At 41.5% G+C, this 16,699-nt stretch overlaps 1 long non-coding RNA gene across 1 annotated transcript in view; it reads right to left on the bottom strand.

The window, feature by feature from the left end:
* LOC142153118 (uncharacterized) overlaps window positions 1-14,706 on the bottom strand; it is a 115,766-nt gene extending 101,060 nt beyond the window's left edge. Inside the window, exon 1 of the long non-coding RNA XR_012691448.1 lies at window positions 14,602-14,706. This is a non-coding gene — a long non-coding RNA (uncharacterized LOC142153118). The remainder of the gene's footprint in view (window positions 1-14,601) is intronic.
* Between the last annotated feature and the right edge of the window lie 1,993 nt (window positions 14,707-16,699).

The following is a 16,699-nucleotide window of genomic DNA, read 5'->3' as shown; positions in this document are numbered from 1 at the left end:
CACTAATTCTGCAGCGCTGTACAGAGAACTCACTCGCATCAGTCCCTGCTCCCATTGGGGATTACAGTCTGAGTTCCCTAACACACACACACACACAGACTAGGGTCAATTTTATTAGCAGCCAATTAACCTACCAGTATGTTTATGGAGTGTGGGAGGAAACCGGAGCACCCGGAGGAAACCCACACAAATACTCCCCGTATTTGGGGAGAACATACAAACTTCTCACAGATAAGGCCCTGGTCGGGAATTGAACTCACGACCCCAGTGCTGCGAGGCAGAAGTGCTAACCACTTAGCCACCGTGCTGTCCATTGAAATGGTCATTCAGGAGTTTGATCATTTTGATTGGCCCATCTTTGAAAACAATTGTTTGAAATCTGACAGTTCGGTCCTTCTAGTGATTTCTATCCCCATCCTAAAATCTGCACCCAGTTCTGTCACCTTCCTGTGAACACTTAGCAGGGTAACCCCTAACAACCTGCTCTGCAATCACCCAGAACGTTGCGCCTCTACCTCCTATTGCGCTGTTCCGTGACTCCAGTGATGAACCAGTTAACAAAGACAGTTTAAGTTGCAGGGAATGAAAAGAAAGTTTGATTTCCCAGAAACTATTAGTATTCATTCTGGTCCCAGACACATGGCCAGTTGTATCAGCACAGGAGCTAATGCAAAGTGACAGGCGGGATTTATCTTGTCCTGGGCAACACGTGAAGATGAAGAGAATCAGGCATCGGCAAGTGTTCACATCAGCCTGAAAAGGTCAACCGTGGCTTGTTCACAGGACAGACACGGGGCTGTACAGGGACCCAGAGCCTAGAACACGTGTTACATCCAAAAGGATTCTGGCTCTGTCCAGGGCAGGCTGCTGTGCCCAGCAATCCTAATTAGAGGGATTATTCTCATTTTGGACACCTTGGCTGAAACCCTCAGAGTTTTAAACCTGGTTGCCAGCAAAATCTATTTTTGCTCTGTTGCTAAAGCCTGTTGTGGCTGCAGATCTCTAGAATGATTTCTATTTGTTTCATATCCCAAAACTTGTTGCAATACTTGAAATGTGCATCTGTATTTTTCCTATCCTGCAATATATAGCAAGAAATATATAGCTATATTAACATATCCTTTTGTTTTCAGCCATGCATCTTTATTATGTGTACAGGGTAGGACCTTTATAAGGTTAGGTGCCCTTGACACTGGGATGCAGGCTTAAATGTATCAATCAAAATATGAACCAATACCTTGTGTTTTTATCTTGCTAGATACACACAGATACCTAGTGTGAAGGAGAAGCGCTGACAACTGTCTTTTTTATCTTTAGTATTTATGCTTAAATCAATATTACAAGCTTATCCATCCAATAACAGATAAAACATAACCCTATTAATACATTTATTGCAACAATAAAAGACAATAATAAAAGCTATAAATATAAAAGAAAAACATAAATAAGAGACAATTCTAAGTGCATTTATCATCAATCCTGCCCCAGGTCAGACATAGAGTGAAATTATGATTTCATTAAATATTCAGCAGGTAAAGTAATAGGCATGTCGGCAAACAATCAACACATAAAGGGCAAAGATCTAGAAAGCAACCAGCAAATACTGTTTTATTAACAGAATATTTTAAAAGAAGCGTTAGGGTCCTGTTGTTGTGGAACTATACATCCCAGCATTACCTGCCGGCATTAAAGGTGATTTGGAACTAGAAATTCTAGCATGTCCTGTCCTATTGCTTTTAAAGAGGTGAAGGCATCACGTGACTCTTCGACTGTCATGGAACTACAAGGCACAGAATGCCTTGAAAGCAATAGAGAGTTATTAATATAAAAATTAGACTTAGGGGAAATCCGACCATATGGGTAACTACAAGTACCAGCATGCTCTGACAACGCTCTAGATAACAGTGGATGCTGGTACGTGGACCAGCGCAGTTTCTAGGGGCGGGCAGTTGTGCACCTTTACTGGGAGAAAAGCCAAGGGGTTTTATTTCAACTTTATGTAGTGCCAGGTAAGGGAGCGAGGCACGGCGGCATCAATCAGACTGGCATGCAAAATGGAGCTGCCAGGTGCAACTGAAGACTGAGAGTACCAGGGATAGATTTCACAGCCTAGACATGGGTGATCCTGGCAAACAGGAAGGAATGGGGGGAGACAATGACCATATATATGGAGAGCGGGAATGTTCTAATGCAGAAGTATAATGTGATTGGTGGGGAGGGGGAACCACACATTTTCAAGCATCGTTTGTCTTGAGATTACTGTGATTGTGACTTTAGATCAGCTGGAGAGCTACAGGTCAATGTGGAACTACAATTCACAGCATGGTCTCACGATTACCACTAATCCGACATTGATAAGCCCTACAAAGAAAATCCGAATTTCTGCAAAACCGTAAAACAAACAGACTTACCTTGAAGCTGACGCTGGAGATCTCCGATTGGAGCACAATGCTGACAGCAAGTGATTCCGATTGGAGAAGTGTTCGGCACTGCAGCTTGACATCATTGCGACGTCTGTAAATAGAAATTTAAAGCGGCAATGTCGGGTTAAGTGTTTTAACACTTAACCTTAGGGGTCCCCACATTGGCGCTTCAAATTTCTATTGACAGACGTCGCGATGACGTCACCCTGCAGTGCCGAACACTTCTCCAATCGGAATTACTTGCTGTCAGCATTGTGCTCCAATCAAAGATCTCCAGCGTCGGCTTTGGGGTAAGTCTGTTTATTTTACAATCGGTTTTGCAGAAATTCGGATTTTATTTGTAGGGCTTGTCGACATCGCTCAAGTGTACCCAACCCGGGTAACTCCCACTGAACAGTTCAGTGTGGACCAGCATCAGCTTTTCAGCTCTTATGTTTCCTGCACAAAAGGTTCAATAGAAATATATATTTATATTTATTTATGGCATGATTTATATATTTATGCTGAGCCAAATAAAATCTGCACATTGTGGAAACGAAGTGGGAAGCGCCTGGTGCGATTGTACAGTACAGGACGGTGCATTCAGGTAACACCTGTTGGTTCTACAAGAGACGACGGCCTCAGGCATTATTTATGTATTATTTAGCATGCCTAGGACACGATGTTTACATGGATAGAATTTGACATTTACAATCTGACAGGAGTGTGAACAGCTGGGAAAAAGATTGAACTATTTTAACCATTGGAACTGAAGGAGATAGATAATTTAGACAACGCCTTTATCTGTAATACAACGATGTCCATTGTGTTCGATTGGGCAGCATTGGAGCAATGGACCGGCTTAGTCATCCAGTCATTTACCATTGAACAATTACCATTTGATGACACTTAGGGGATGATTTTGTTATTACTCGCTTCACCCTGTACATGAAAGGGTCGCCTCTGGCGGCATTACGACCGGACACCTTTTGGCGACTATAACTTCCCTGTACCTTTACTTGAGGAAATCTACACGTATCGCAACTCTCCTTTTTTTATTTCTACTTCCTTAAACTCATATTTATAAAGTTAACAGAGGAAGAACAATGATTTCAAGCCACACCCTCCTTTTAAAGCTTCCAGTCTGTTATTCTAATTCAATCAGCATGACAGAGTGATCATCAGCCTTGTCCTCGTCAACACTCTTACCTGTGTTAACGAGCGAATCACTGACCTGATGTCAGCTGGTCCTTTTGTGGCATGGCTGAAATGCAGTGGAAATGTTGTTTTTGGGATAAAGTTCATTGCCATGGCAAAGAGGAACTTTGAAATTAATTGCAATTCTTCTGATCACTCTTCATGACATTCTGGAGTAAATGAAAATTACCATCATAAAGACTGAGGCAGCAGACTTTGTGAAAAATAATATTTGTGTCATTCTCAAAACTATTGGCCATGACTATCTATTTTCCAAGAGCAAATATCGTTGATGGAGGACAATATGTTTAATGTAAAACATCTTTGAATGAGATCGAAAATTATGAAATGAAGGGAATCTAATCTCCAAAACAGAACATGTTAGGCTAAACTACACAGATCCAATCAGATGGGGGTCAGCCTTAATAATTGTTACATATTCCTCATGCCGTGTGCCCGCCCAATGACCGTACAGGCTGATACCACCATCAGCCAATCAGATTTACCAGCATGTCTTAAAATATAATATCAATCCATTTTGAAGGTTTTAAAGGGTAAACCAATTTGTTGCCACAAATGCAATAATATTAGGGCATCTCGATTGAAAATTACCAAACTGTTGAACCTGATTCTGCTGTGTCCGGACACTGTCCTGCGTCAGCCTTGTTATCACTCATAATGGAAGATTTGGGTTGAGGTCTACTCATTGTGCCTAGAATACTGTGAATTATATGCAGGGCCGGTGCTAGGGTCCACGGCACCCTAGGCATTTTTAAAAAATCGCCGCCCCCCCACCCGCAAAAATTGCCCCCCCCCCCCCCCCCGCAAAAATCGCCGCCCTCCTCCCTCCTCCCCTTACCTTGTCTCACCACCGCCGCCTCTCTGCTCCATCTCCTCCCCTCCACTCACTGACACTAGTAACTGGAGGGGAGGAGACGGAGCAGAGAGGCGGCGATGGTTACAAAATAGCCTCTTTCCCCCCTCCCCGTCCATCTGAATGCTGTGCGGCGGCCGTAACAGGTATGGTCAGCGGTCGCCGCACAGTTTTAAAGTATTTTAGAATACTGTGGCGCCCTCCAGGCGCCTTCCAGAGCCCGGCGCCCTAGGCAAGTGCCTAACCTTGCCTAATTAGAGCGCCGGGCCTGATTATATGCCTCTTTTGGTTACAGTCACCTAGCTTGGCTGCAGAAGAGTGAACAAGATTTACCCAACTCCTTGTATCTTGTCTAATGTCATCTTCCTGAGACAACCCTCTTACCAAGTCTCTAACGTGTGAAATATTTTGCAGTAAGGGAAACAGTTAGATTTATTTTTTACTAATAATTATTTCACTGGACCAGTTCAAAGCACTCGCAGGAATGCACAATTTATAGGTTGTCTATATTTACCCTTGTTTAACTTTAAGTAACTGCTCTGCATGAATTTAGAGTTCAGCAAACAACCACTGATTATTACAGTCAGTATAAGCGTATGAGGAATATTAGATCATACACCACAACTATAGAGCAAGTATGGTCTTTAATCCATATAGGAACAATTTTGTGCTTATCTTAAGCAAAGTCACGGTCAGGGCCGGATTAACCCGAGGTCTAACTGGGCTTTAGCCCAGGGGCCTCGGGCATCCAGGGGGCCCTTCAAAGTCCTCAGCAGCATTATTGATCGGTCCGGGTCCCAGCCCGGTCAATGCTGCTGAGCACTGTCACTGTAGTCCTCCGTCCCTGGTGCTCAGAAATCTGCTTACTGAGGAGATCTCGCGAGTGAACTCTCGCGAGATCTCCTCAGTAAGGAGCTTACAGCGCGCCGGGGACGGAGGACTACAGTGACAGGTAAGTGCTTGGGGGGGCCCTCACGGGATACGGGGGGGCAGCGGGTGGCTCATATTGGGGGCCTCACGGGGGAATGGAGGCGCCCTTAGCCCAGGGGCCTCCATTCCCTTAATCCGGCTCTGGTCACGGTGCATGCTAAGAACCGAACAATACGCAACAGAACGCAGCCATGTGCAAGTCAGCTTCGAGCGAAAAGGACTCTTACTACAGCCTACGATTTCGGGGAGGGAACGGCATGGGGAATGGGCGGATGCATGTAGGCACTGTACAGTATGGACGTTCCAGTGCAGCCACGTCCAAGTCATACTCGGGCACACACAGACGTGCGCTGGTTTTCTGCCGTATCTCTTACACCAGCTAAGGTCTAATCTAAGTCCTGAGTCCCAGTTATGTCAGTATCGTATGCATGCTATAACATGTGTCTGCAGTCAGGAGCAACTGTAACAATGTCTCTTATGTACAGTAGACATTAAGTGCACCCTAATAAATGTTTTTCAAGAAAAAAAAAAAAGTAAAAATGTCCATGTATAATTTTAGATGACTATAATATTGACATGTTACATTAATTAAATATATTTATTTGCTCTCTATGCTTTCTTTTGAGATTTTATATTCTATAAAGGCATTGTAAGTATCCTGCAGTGTCTGGTCTAGTACAGCAGAGTAAACCTACTCCCGTAGTCCTCACCATGTGTATCTTGAGATTCATTCCTTGTGGACTTCGGGAGTACGCAGAGCCGAGTTACGTGGAGTTTGAAACAAACACTTGTTATCTATGCTATGTATGCTACGTATGCATGCTTTAAGGACTCAAGCTGTGTCACACGCCGGGTGATCGGGCGGCAAACACGACCCCTGGCAGACTTACCTTTCCCTGACGGCGGTCCGCTCCGTCCTGGGCGCCGCCATCATGGATTCGGGTCTGCGCACTCTTCTTCTTTAAAAAACCTATGCTGCTCCCCTATTGGCCAAACGAAATGGCTCCAAATTTAAAAGGCACCTCCTCTGGACATCCGGTGCCTGTTTTTTGAGTCACCTTCTGGTGCTAGACGTGGCTTTCTCCCTGTGTACTTGCTTGTCTGCAGAGCTGACACTCTATCCTCTGTTCCAGTGTGATTATCTATTTGTCCGCAGAGCTGACCCTCTACAGTTGTCCGCAAGAACTGATTCTCTCCACTCCATTCCTGTGTGGTAACCGGCTTGACTGCCAAGCTGACGCTCTGTCCTCTGTTCCAGTGTGATTATCTATTTGTCCGTAGAGCTGACCCTTTACAGTTGTCCACAGAGCTGACTCTCTCCTTTCCATTCATGTGTGGTAACCAGCTTGACTGCAGAGCTGACGCTCTATCCTCCGTTCCAGTGTGTTAAATTTTTGGTCTGCAGAAGCTGTCTACAGGACTGTTACTTCTCAGTGCAACTGCTGCTACCCCAGTGGTAACCTGTTTGTCCGCAGAGCTGACTATCCACTCTATCCTTCCTTGCTTACCATCTCAGCTGGCCTTCCCGAAGTGTTTCGCTTGGTACTCTTAGTAGGGGCCGTAACCTGCGAGACAGACGCAGCTAAGACCAAACCACCTTGCGGCGGTCCCTGGTGTTTACCGTCTCCTCGTTAGACTCCGCGCTCTACTTGAGTAGCACTAAACTGGGCAAACCCCGGGATTCGCATTGTGAAACCCTGCTATTTTGAAAGGCTGGGTCAGTGTCTACACCCTAAACTAATAATTGGCTTCCCTGCTTCTCCCACTCTTCTATCTAATACTTGTGCCTTCCATTTCTTTCTTTATACTGATAAATTTGGTAAAGATCAACATTTACCTTTTAAATGTAAGTCAGCTCCAAAATAAAGTTGCCTACAATTATTGCAACTTACTGTTATAAAGTTTGCTTTGTGAAATAGGACTTTGTGCTTGTTGAATGCTCTAAAGCAAACTGCTGCTGCCCTGTGACAGATATATTGTGCAAAAAAATTGACCTACTTAGGCAAGATCTGGAACCATCAAACCAGTGGATTCAGCAGTTTGACAGCATCAATGGAGGTAATTTTTTGAGGAGCAAAACAGAATAGCTTCTGAAGAAACTGCCGATTGGTGGTGAAACGCGTCAAGCTTCAATACATCCATCAAATCAGGTACTGTGGCGCGGTCCTTTGAAAAAGTGAGACTGTGATTTCGCTGGTCCCATATATTCACAGGGAAACTGACACTGCATATAAATAATATGGAGCAACAGCCTTCGGAAGTGTTTGACACTTTGAGACCGGAATATCAATACAGAAAGTCTGACAATCCTGATATTTGTGTTTGGGTGATTATGTTACCGTTACAGCCCCTTCTGCCAGTCATGTCATTATTTGCAGCATAACCAACCCTTACTATGAACATTGCTTAAAATTCTTACGTAACATTCAGTGTACTCGACAACTTTTTGTCTTTAAGACCATTTAGTTCATCCAATTACCCACAGAGTGCCTGAGGATTTTTTTTTTACCTTAAAGATTAAGTCAACTTTCGATTTTATATGCCAATTTTTTACTATTTCCTTGCGGACTGGACTGCATCATTAAGGTGATAGAGATAGGGAAGGATTATTACTTTATCATCCCCATTTTGACATCTTATCAGATATTTTCCCTTATTTTATTGGATCTCATCGCGTTTCACAGTCTTGCTTTCTTGATCTTTGAACGATGGTCCTTCCATGTTTCTGTAGCCAACATAGTTCTTAGGCTGTATCATTGATGAATGGCTTTTACTGTACAATGTCACTCAAACGTACCTTATAGAAGCCCAGAATTCCGCCTCTTCTTGGTGCTGCTTAGCCGGCGATTTGTGGATGTGAGTGCTCTGATCTCTGTCATGTTATTTCTGCACTATAGTTCCCTTAAATATAGACTATGGGTCCTGCTTCAGTGTTTCTAGTAATAACCATCTTGTAAGGCAGTTTTGTTTGCTGTACTCATCTATATGACTTATACTTAATAAATAATACATCTCAGACAAACTGAGAAGTCATTTAGAGAAGAGACACTCTCTGTCATTTAGTGATATCTGACCAAACCATCATAAATATCAGATAGTCAATTATGTTCCTATAAACCAACACGGTTTAACCTAGATTTTCTGATTTGTCATAGAGTTACTGCTACATGCCCCTGACTGTAGTTCCTGATTTGCCTATAATGGGTCTGCAGGTGGTCATTTATCCCTATGATGTCTTCAGTCCCCGAACGTCTCTTTCTTTTTCCTTTCACCCTTCATCTTGCTCTTCCCTCTTATCCCTTTCTCTCCCCGTCCTCCCCCTTCCTCCCTACCCTTGTCTACTGTCTTTTCCTGTCTCCCTCCTCCGTCCCTTTCAACTACTACATATGAACCTCTCTCGTATCTATCATTAAAGGGATATAACAAACTTAATTTTAGAATATTGTCAGAGCTAAAGATGTCTTGGAAGCCCAAGTATCTCGTCTTGCTCAAACCTTCCCCTTTAACACTTTGGCAGACCTCATTTGTCTACCCCATAGTTATATAGAAGAGTTGACAGCAGATGAGAACTGCTTGGCCCATCTAGTCTGCCTATTTTTTAACCTATAATACCCTCAAATTCTATTTGTTCCTTATTTCATGGTAAGGATATTCTTATGTCTATCCAAAGCATATTTAAATTGCTCTACTGTATTAGCCTCTACCACCTCTGATGGGAGGCTATTCCACTTATCCACTACCCTTTCTGTGAACCTTCTTCCCCCCAATGTCAGTGCATGTCCTCGTGTTCTAGTACTTCTCTTCCTTTGTAGAATATTTCCCTCCTGTACCTTGTTATAATCATTGATATATTTAAATGATTCTACCATGTCCCCCCCGTTCCCTTCTCTGCTCCAAACTTTACCTATTAAGATCATTGGTTGTTGACCCTGATAGGTGAATGTCTTTGATCTTTGATAGTTGATCTTATTCAATTGGTACAACCCCTGAGTGCCTTTGTTTGTAACATCCACATTTCTGTCATTTATACCTTGTCTCTTTAATTCTCTTTATGCTTCAGTGTTTTCTACCTCTCCTTTACTTTAAGCTTGATGCTTAAAGTGAATACAGAACATGCCTTTTCTTTATTTTTCAGAGCCTTCTGTGGGAGTGGTCTGGTGGAAATAGGGGAGCTGGTCTCCTGTTGGGGTGTTCCAGTCTATACTATGCAGCATTTAGACTTTTTATCGGCATCTTCCTATAACACTAAGTAGTTAGAGGCTGTTTTTATTAAACTGCAAATCCCATCAAACCCTGGCAGAGTCCACAAAAGTACTTAATATTAAAAAAAAAAAACCCACACACACAACCACCATGGGGTATATTTACTAAACTGCAGGTTTGACAAAGTGGAGATGTTGCCTATAGCAACCAATCAGATTCTAGTTATAATCCATTTAGTACATTCTGCAAAATGACTGCTAGAATCCGATTGGTTGCTATAGGCAACATCATTGTTTCAAACCCCCAGTTTAGTAAATAAACCCCCAAATGTTGTATTATTTTATTTAAAACAAATTCTCCCCCAAATCCTATTTCTACCTCTTTATTAGTTTAAGCGATAATAAAAAAAAGTAAAAAAAAAAAGGGTTTTGGAGAGTTCTTCTTAATAAAAAGCAAATAATTATAAATCCACCCTAGTCAGTCTACCTATTCCATACCCCAAGCTTTCAAAATCCCCCAGCAGATTGGTGTCACCTATGTGTAGCTACATGTTTAGTAAGCACTGAATAGGGTCACCACCTCCAATGACAGAAGCTGAGATAAAATTTTGGCTACTTTCCATTAGGCATGAGCGGGCTCGGATTGTGCTAATCCGAGCCCACCCGAACAGTGCGGATCCAACGGGATCCGAGCACTGTTCGGGTATTTCCGGCGGCAAAAAAAAAAACGAAACAGAGGCTCTGACGTCCAAGTCTCACGTTGGATCTCGCGAGACTCGGATTGCATAAATTCGCCACTTGCGCCCGCCATCTTCATTCGGGCTCAGATCAGGGAAGTGGGAGTTTGGAGTTTGTAGTGGTGCTCTGTCCTGCTGAGTCCAGTGGTGCTGTGTTCTGTGCTTTGTTCTGCTAAGTCCATAGTTTTTTTAAAATTTTTAAACAATCATAAAAAAAATAAAAAAAAAATAGCAAAAAAATTATACAAAAATAATTAAAAAAAAATAGCAAAAAAATTATACAAAAATCTTTTAAAAAAAATATAAAAAAATTATTTAAAAAGTATAAAAAAAAATTTTAGTGCAATATATTCTTGCAGTCCAGAAATATTAGTACTGCAATATTTACCTACGTTCATTGTTCTTGCAGTCCAGAAATATTACTACTGCCATATTTACCTACGTTCACTGTTCTTGCAGTCCAGAAATATTAGTACTGCAATATTAAAATACGTTCACTGTTCTTGCAGTCCAGAAATATTAGTAATGCAATATTTATCTACGTTCACTGTTCCTGCAGTCCAGAAATAATAGTACCAGAGATTGAACTATAATGGAGTACAAAAAACACCAAAAGTGGCCGGTGCCCATCCCTACTTTCCATTACATATGGGTCCCTTGTACCTGGAGGCACAGTAATAGGTCTATGGAATATGGGTAGATTACTTATTGGCTGCTTTTCGGGTGACGTCAGGACTATTTTACAACACGACTTGCCCTCTCCCAAGCCGCTGAGACTTATTTCTCTAACTCATCCTGTGAGCGTTAGAGAAAAAACACTATTTTCCAAATCAACAGGACATAATAATAAATCACATGAAGAGTTAAGATTTCCCCTGTCTGGAAGATATTTCATGTTTTGATTTCTGTAAATTTAAACAAGTGAACCCAACTGCAGACCCCAGCCTGTCTATATCTGGCCATCTGTGGTCCCATATTTTAGCCAAACTCATTTTGCAACATGGGCCAAATGAATAAGAAAATGCAGCATTATCTACGATCCATGGTCACATGGCCGCAATGCTGATACAAACTATTGTACATATTGTACCTCTGAGTTATATCTACATCAGAAGAAGACAGCTTGGTATTTCAGATGCGAGATATACTGTGTATCGTGAAGTCATTTTTCAGTGCAATATTTAAGTATTCTCCTAGCGGAGAGAATTTTGAGAGGTACAGAAACAAACTGCAGAGTTGCAGATTATGACAAATTCGGGGTCTTGCACCTAGTGAATCATATTCTGCAAGACCCCCTGGCAGATGTGACATTTGTGACATGTCCCCCCTGCAGCTAAATCCAAGAGGGGAAAAGAGCATTAATGAAAACTGATACATAGACTCATTTAGTACAAATATCTGACAATAATTTGTGCCCGAAGACAGAACGGATCCAGTTGTGCAGAATTAATAAGCTGCATTATTCTACATAGTCACTGGCATGAGTGATTCTTTTGTTATTGTTACATTGCAAGTAAAAATGCTTAGAAACCATGTTGCAGTTTTATACGTGTTTAATATTTATTAATATGTATTTGTTATGTGTTTAGATGCATTCAGTCTTTGTTTTCTAAACATGGAACATGGAACAGGAAGCTGTTATCTCGTTCAAGATTAAACTTAACTTATTCCTACACAACTGCTGTATTTACACTATTTTAAACGCATAATTGTCCACTCTCCTGAATGTCCTGAGAATCCCAGAATTCCGGGTAGGACTCTCGGAGGTGCAGCCATACTCCCGTGTTCCTAGTGGGAGCCTCTGGGACGTGATTCGCAGTGAATTGCATCATTTTGGCCCCTCCCTATGTGACAAACTGACGCTTTTATGTCATTGGGTAATGAAGACGGGGTAAAATGATGCGATTCGCCATGCCGTGCCCCGCCCTGCCCCCCTCAGTCCTTACATTTCAACTCTCCTTCAGGATCTCCTGGAGGAAAAAAGTTAATAGTTGGTAAGTGTGATTAGATGGTGGATGCCAATACAAAGACTGGCTCCAGGCTCTCCGATAATTATACACCACGTTCGTACAAATATGTGATCTGATGACAGCTAAAAACCACATGACCCATCTAGTCTGCCCATTTGTATTCATCATCATCATCAGCTATTTTATATAGCGCCACTAACTCCGTAGCGCTGTACAGAGAACTCACTCACATCAGTCCCTGCCCCATTGGAGCTTACAGTCTAAATTCCCTAACATACACACAGACTAAGGTCAATTTTGACAGTAGCCAATTAACTTACCAGTATGTTTTTGGAGTGTGGGAGGAAACCAGAGCACCCGGAGGAAACTCACGCAAAAACGGGGAGAACATACAAACTCCACACAGCTAAGGTCATGGTCGGGAATCAAACTCATGACCCCAGTAATGTGAGGCAGAAGTGCTAACCACTAATTCCTAAAATCCTTAGACTCTATTTATTTATCCTTAGCTTTTTCAGATTTAGGATAGCTGTATGTCTATTGCATGTTTAGATTTCCCTATCATATAACCTCTACCACCTCTACTGGAAGACAATGCCACCTGTCTACTACCCTTGTGGTAAATAAAATATTTCTTAAATTTCCCTGAAGCCTACTAAGCTCCAGTTTTACAGCAAGACGGGTCTGCATGTGACAATAAGGTAACACTTTGAAATCATTTATTAATGCATCCAATATTATTTTAAACAAATATAAGAGGTTATAAGGTTAAACTTGGAAAATGAGAACATTAAAAGACTCACAGTGTTGACTGATTCAATCCACTCTCTTTATTGTAGCAATTTGAGTCCAGGGGGTATGTTTACTAAACTGCGGGTTTGAACAAATGGAAATGTTGCCTATAGCAACCAATCAGATTCTAGTTATCATTTATTTAGTACATTCTACAAAATGACAGCTAGAATCTGATTGGTTGCTATAGGCAACATCTCCACTTTCACAAACCCGCAGTTTAGTAAATATACCCCTTGGAGTTTCCGTCATGGACAGGCTGCAATCAGGACAGTCACCACCAAAAATCTATATATAAAAAGCTCTAAACACAATGATGTCTGATTCATCTGCCGTTTTTGTGCGTATCGTACGCAAAATCACTCTTTTTTCCCACGTGCTCTTTTGCAAATTTATATTCCACATAGGCATTGGATGTATCCTGCAGCGTCTTGTGTATTAGAGCACAGCAGATCTACACCAAATTCATCAGCGCACGTATCTTCAGATCCGCTCTTTGTTGAATGTGTGAGTGCGCAAAACCGATTTACTTGCGTTTTTAAACATATGCACGTTGCACTCAATATGCCTGCATTGATGACTCAGCCCCTATCATTGCCATGGCAAAATAATCAAAACAAAACAAAAAAATGTATTTTATAAGGATAAAAAAATATATATATATAAAAAAGTAAATGAAACATTCACATGACAACTGGCATTCATAAATGGGAGCAATCAGACACGAGCAGATTGCCACAATCGCTCTGAAACAAGGTAAAAGTAAATGATGTCAACCCCAGTAACGTATCAATGGACAAAACAGCGTAGTTGTACTAAGAAGATATACAATGTAACTGCACATTGATTTTCAAATGGACTAAGAGCTTTGTGTTCCGTGTGCAGGGTATAGTTTAAATTCTGGAGCTCGTGGAACAGCTTGCACATGACAGCCACAGTAGCCACTGACACTTCCATCTGCTCGCCGAATAAATGATACAAAGCATTTAAATTAATGCTCATGCAAGACCACGGGGAGCTTGTTTATCAATGGTGAAATAAGCAGCTAGCTGTGCCAGCTATTACATCTGCATTAAGGAGATGGGTGACTGCAGTCACCCTCACAGCAAGACTAATAGGACCAAGCACAGAGTGCACCAATTTAGATTTACGGCCCTAAACACAACATGTTGTGGCCTTGTTACAAGGCACCTCTGCTGAGTGCTCCCAAAGCTGAGTGGTTTGTGTGCCAACTAACCTGATGGCAACAATAAGCGAGCAACCCAAAAAATCTCAACATCGGCACAACAAATGAAGATTGCAGCATTTCAGATCCTATTCAATCATACCCAAGGGCAACAAACATAGAACTATTTCTGTTCATTAACATTATTATTGTATATTTATATAGCATCAATTATATTGCGCAGTACTGTAAAGAGGGTATGTGCTCATTCATACCAGTTATATTCACGTCATCTGAGGGTGAACTATCCCTTTATATAAATAATTATTTACCATATCCTTGAGAAATCATCCTTGAGAATCCTTGAGAAAGTTCGTGTGACTGGATGAAATACATTGAATGCGTCAAAACGCGTTGGGTTCAGCTTCGTCTGCATTCCATGTGTGTTCCAATGGCGCAGCGAACGACTTAGGAGAACTCAAGGAGACACCCATCAACAAAAGATGAAAACCACACTGACGGGCAGGAGATGGAGAAGACTGGGAATATGTGGTAAGGAGAGCTTGTAGGGTAAGAATCATTTCTGATCTCAAATTCTACATCCGTCCCGGATGTAGGATTTCATGACACAACTTACTCCTGAAAGAGTTCTAAACATCGTCTGTTCGCTTTTCATATAAACATTGTCTGCTTGTTTTACGTTAATATTTACCCCCTCAGTACACAGACAGATGCAGGTAATCTTACTATTTAATATTTACTTTCCAGCACCCATTATACAGCATTTCTAGACCCCCTTTCAAACCCTTAATATCTATACCCCTATATATATTAGAAGCTGCACCTAACATTTTATTCGGGGAACACTTACTTTATTTTCATAATAATTTATAATAGTCACAACACATTGTCAAAGAAAAACTGAGAATCTAAAGCTCAACGAGTTTTTTTTATATATATATAACACAGTCTGTTCCCATTGTTATACTGCATTTTCCTACGGGTAATAATGCAATTATATCCACAGGGAAATCAGCATTAAGGTACTCCTGTTTAGAAGGAGAAACACTGGAAATAGCGAAGGCGGTGTAAGATAAATTAAGTTTCAGGGCACCCTAGAAGGCTGCTGTGAAGTTTCATCTGATCCAGGATATTCTCCTGTCTTTTAAACTTAAGCAGATGGCCATTGCGTGTCTGGTTTTCCCATATCCACCCATGATACTTACATAACCGAAAGCAGCTATTTTTTTTTATTTATCACAACTAGAAATGCACAGGCTCGGTTCCTTGAGAACTGAACACACCCGAACTTAGGGGATCCGAGTACCGAGCGCCCTCGGAATTGAAAATAAGGCAAAACATCATTGTGACGTGGTCGGATCTTGCGAGTTTTGAATTCCTTTTAAGATCCAACATAGCGAGGGGTGGGAGGGAGGGCAGACCCCCCATTTTTCTTTTCTGCCACTGCTGTGTGCCAATGTGTCCTAGATGTGGTTGGAACTGCTGTGTGTTTGTGTCATTGCTCTGTCGCTTACCATCCAGCCAGGTCACTGCAATCTTTGTCCCGAAAGTGTATGAAAATAATATTGAGACCTGTGAGGTGGTCAAAATTGACTGCAAATGACTTGAAATTAGTGTTATTGAGGTTAATAATAATGTAGGAACAAAAAAAGAGCAAAATTATGTGATATTTTTTCAATTTTTGTAAGAAATCCAAAACCAAAACCAAAACACACAAGGGCAGTTTTGCCAAAACCAAAACACGAAGCTAATCCAGATCCAAAACCATAACCAGTCCACGGGGGTTAGTGAGCATCTCTAATCACAACATCGTTAAAACTGGGAAAAAGCCTAGGGTGGAAAAGAGCGCTAATTTAAAAACCTAAATAAAAATGATAGGTTCAATCTATGAAATCATTTTTAGCTAAACCATAAATAACAGTAGATGACAAGGAACATTCATAAATGATTATAAAATCATTGGCATTGGGTACACCCTAACCTAAATAAAGGGGTATATAAGGGGTAGGGATATAAATGTATGAACATGGTGGCTGTATTGTTTTTTCAGTATGTAATTGCACTGTAAATTTTAAAAAAAGGAGAGAGAGAGAGAGAGAGAGAGAGAGATTGATTTTTTTCACTTACCCGGCAGTGGAACGCAAGTTTGCGTTCCAAATGCCGAACTTCCTGTGTTGGAACGCATATGCAGAAGTTGAAGCCGAGGGACCGGACACCAGGTAAGTTCACCCGCGTATAAGCCGAGTGCCCTTTTTCAGCATACAAAAGTATGCTGAAAAACTCGGCTTATACACGAGTATATACGGTATATCAAGCTGAGAGTTTTCCAGCGGGTTTGAAAAACCAATCAGATTCTAGTTATCATTTATTTAGTACATTCTAGAAAATGATAGCTAGAATTTGATTGGT

This window comes from Mixophyes fleayi, chromosome 4 (genome assembly GCF_038048845.1).
Source record: "Mixophyes fleayi isolate aMixFle1 chromosome 4, aMixFle1.hap1, whole genome shotgun sequence".
Classification (NCBI taxonomy): Eukaryota; Metazoa; Chordata; class Amphibia; order Anura; family Limnodynastidae; genus Mixophyes; species Mixophyes fleayi.
Note: the sequence above shows the minus strand (reverse complement) of the source record. Positions and strands in the feature narration are given on the sequence as shown.